Here is a 4388-nt window from a genome sequence, read left to right as displayed (position 1 = left end):
AATAACAGGGTGATGTTGGTGGTGTACCGTCTATAGTGTAGTTACAACAACATGGTGATGTTGGTGGTGTACCATCTACAGTGTAGTTACAATAACAGGGTGATGTTGGTGGTGTACCATCTACAGTGTAGTTACAACAACTGGGTGATGTTGGTGGTGTACCATCTACAGTGTAGTTACAACAACAGGGTGATGGTGGTGTACCATCTACAGTGTAGTTACAATAACAGGGTGATGTTGGTGGTGTACCATCTACAGTGTAGTTACAATAACAGGGTGATGGTGGTGTACCGTCTATAGTGTAGTTACAACAACTGGGTGATGTTGGTGTACCATCTACAGTGTAGTTACAATAACAGGGTGATGGTGGTGTACCGTCTATAGTGTAGTTACAACAACTGGGTGATGGTGGTGTACCATCTACAGTGTAGTTACAATAACAGGGTGATGTTGGTGGTGTACCGTCTATAGTGTAGTTACAACAACTGGGTGATGTTGGTGGTGTACCATCTACAGTGTAGTTACAATAACAGGGTGATGTTGGTGGTGTACCATCTACAGTGTAGTTACAACAACTGGGTGATGGTGGTGTACCATCTACAGTGTAGTTACAATAACATGGTGATGTTGGTGGTGTACCTATCCCTTATGGCAGTGGTTCCCAAACTTTTTCAGCTTGTTACCCAATTTAACATGCCACATAAAGCATGTTACCCCTTTCACAAAATGTTGTTGTTATTGATATATATGGCTAAACGTGAATGTATACAGCCTTGCATACTCTGCTAATCCTAGCAAAACCATTGAAAACGTAAGAACCACACATACATTATATATAAAATTAATAATAGCTACAAATTCACAGTAACAGTGTGTAAATACTAACTATATACTGCACAGGGCAGTACACATACATACCAGCTTATGTCTACCTCGGCTGATGCTCACAGATAAACTGACAGTGTGAAATAGAGGCAGCCTCAGGAAGTGAGTGACGCGTACTGGACAGGTCGATCTGGGCTACTGAGTGACTTTTGTCCTGAAGCATACTTGTCAAAATACTTTTGGGTTTCCACACACTTAGCTATATATTTCTTCTTTTCTAATACTGTATATTAGTTTTTGATGTTTATTGTTGGTTTAACTTTATTACTTACTTATAATAGGTTTACTTTACAACTTTATATACTAAGACAAAGTTAACAATAATCCTCATACCGGGTACCGCATTGTTTTCTTGATTTTCAGAATTCATAACTTTTTTTCTGTCACCCCTCCATTACCCCCAAAAATGGTTAAATTACCCCCAGGGGGTAATTTACCCCCAGTTTGGGAACCACTGCCTTAGGGGGTAAGGAACCACATAATGGGGTATGGGAACCACATAATGGGGTATGGGAACCACATAATGGGGTATGGGAACCACATAATGGGGGGGGTGAGACTCGATCTCTAAACAATTTAAAAAAAACGTTGTTGCTAGATTAGAATAAACTTTGGTTCGTACTTCGGGTTGCGTGCGACCAACAGTAACACCCTGGTTGATCAGGCCCTTATCCACCATGAAGCCTGGACACCTTCTCCAGGTATACTCCAGGTGTGTTCTGCTCCTACCTATCCACATGTAAAGTGAAACCAAGCCTCTGATATTTTCTAACGTCATACTGGTACCTAATACGACTGGTGATGAGGATTTCGACAGTCTGGTGCAAGGGGGGGGGGTATGGGGACATATTAGGTAATCCACTGAGGGTCTGTAATCGTAAAAATGTTAAGAACAGCTGCTCGGTGCACATATGTGAAGCGTAATACTCTGATTCATGGTAGATAATCCTCCCACCCTGCGTTGTTTTGATAAGACCTTCTCACTATTTTGATGTGATATCTCCGTTGTTTTGATGTGATATCTCCGTTGTTTTGATGTGATATCTCCGTTGTTTTGATGTGATATCTCCGTTGTTTTGATGTGATATCTCCGTTGTTTTGATGTGATATCTCCGTTGTTTTGATGTGATCTCACAGTGGTTTTGATGTGATCTCAGTATTTTTTTTGGGTTTTATTTGTTCTTCAGAAGATAATCATTCGTCTATATTGGCTAACTTCTTCTATCTCTGGAGAAATTTCCCAATATATGATCACACAAACTGTATTCTCCTTAAGGTGTTATTACTTTCCACTATTTACATAAATTTACATTACATTTCAACCATTTCCATTACATTTCATCTCCACATTACCGTGGTTACAACAACTCACGGTACTGTGGCTGCAACAGCTCCCAGTACCGTGGCTGCAACAGCTCCCAGTACCGTGGCTGCAACAGCTCCCAGTACCGTGGCTGCAACAGCTCCCAGTACCGTGGCTGTAACAGCTCCCAGTACCGTGGCTGCAACAGCTCCCAGTACCGTGGCTGCAACAGCTCCCAGTACCGTGGCTGCAACAGCTCCCAGTACCGTGGCTGCAACAGCTCCCAGTACCGTGGCTGCAACAGCTCCCAGTACCGTGGCTGCAACAGCTCCCAGTACCGTGGCTGCAACAGCTCCCAGTACCGTGGCTGCAACAGCTCCCAGTACCGTTGCTGCTATAGCTCCCAGGGCCGTGGCTGCAACAGCTCCCAGGACCGTGGCTGCAACAGCTCCCAGTACCGTGGCTGCAACAGCTCCCAGGACCGTGGCTGCAACAGCTCCCAGGACCGTGGCTGCAACAGCTCCCAGGACCGTGGCTGCAACAGCTCCCAGGACCGTGGCTGCAACAGCCCTCAGTACCGTGGCTGCAACAGCTCCCAGTACCGTGGCTGCAACAGCTCCCAGTACCGTGGCTGCAACAGCTCCCAGTACCGTGGCTGCAACAGCTCCCAGTACCGTGGCTGCAACAGCTCCCAGTACCGTGGCTGCAACAGCTCCCAGTACCGTGGCTGCAATAGCTCCCAGCTCCCAGACCGTGGCTGCAACAGCTCCCAGTACCGTGGCTGCAACAGCTCCCAGTACCGTGGCTGCAACAGCTCCCAGTACCGTGGCTGCAACAGCTCCCAGGACCGTGGCTGCAACAGCTCCCAGTACCGTGGCTGCAACAGCTCCCAGTACCGTGGCTGCAACAGCTCCCAGTACCGTGGCTGCAACAGCTCCCAGTACCGTGGCTGCAACAGCTCCCAGTACCGTGGCTGCAACAGCTCCCAGTACCGTGGCTGCAACAGCTCCCAGGACCGTGGCTGCAACAGCTCCCAGTACCGTGGCTGCAACAGCTCCCAGTACCGTGGCTGCAACAGCTCCCAGGACCGTGGCTGCAACAGCTCCCAGTACCGTAGCTGCAACAGCTCCCAGTGGCTGCAACAGCTCCCAGTACCGTGGCTGCAACAGCTCCCAGTACCGTGGCTGCAACAGCTCCCAGTATCATGGCTGCAACAGCTCCCAGTACCGTGGCTACAACAGCTCCCAGTACCGTGGCTGCAACAGCTCCCTGTATCATGGCTGCAACAGCTCCCAGTACCGTGGCTACAACAGCTCCCAGTACCGTGGCTGCAACAGCTCCCAGTACCGTGGCTGCAACAGCTCCCAGTATCATGGCTGCAACAACTCCCAGTACCGTGGCTGCAACAGCTCCCAGTACCGTGGCTGCAACAGCTCCCAGTACCGTGGCTGCAACAGCTCCCAGTATCATGGCTGCAACAGCTCCCAGTACCGTGGCTACAACAGCTCCCAGTACCGTGGCTGCAACAGCTCCCAGTACCGTGGCTGCAACAGCTCCCAGTATCATGGCTGCAACAGCTCCCAGTACCGTGGCTGCAACAGCTCCCAGTACCGTGGCTGCAACAGCTCCCAGTACCGTGGCTGCAACAGCTCCCAGAACCGTGGCTGCAACAGCTCCCAGTCCCGTGGCGGCAACAGCTCCCAGTACCGTGGCTGCAACAGCTCCCAGTACCGTGGCTGCAACAGCTCCCAGTACCGTGGCTGCAACAGCTCCCAGTACCGTGGCTGCAACAGCTCCCAGTACCGTGGCTGCAACAGCTCCCAGTACCGTGGCTGCAACAGCTCCCAGGACCGTGGCTGCAACAGCTCCCAGTACCGTGGCTGCAACAGCTCCCAGTACCGTGGCTGCAACAGCTCCCAGTACCGTGGCTGCAACAGCTCCCAGTACCGTGGCTGCAACAGCTCCCAGTACCGTGGCTGCAACAGCTCCCAGTACCGTGGCTGCAACAGCTCCCAGTACCGTGGCTGCAACAGCTCCCAGTACCGTGGCTGCAACAGCTCCCAGTACCGTGGCTGCAACAGCTCCCAGTACCGTGGCTGCAACAGCTCCCAGTACCGTGGCTGCAACAGCTCCCAGTACCGTGGCTGCAACAGCTCCCAGTACCGTGGCTGCAACAGCTCCCAGTACCGTGGCTGCAACA

The sequence above is a fragment of the Cherax quadricarinatus genome, chromosome 1 (genome assembly GCF_038502225.1).
Source record: "Cherax quadricarinatus isolate ZL_2023a chromosome 1, ASM3850222v1, whole genome shotgun sequence".
NCBI lineage: Eukaryota > Metazoa > Arthropoda > Malacostraca > Decapoda > Parastacidae > Cherax > Cherax quadricarinatus.
Note: the sequence above shows the minus strand (reverse complement) of the source record.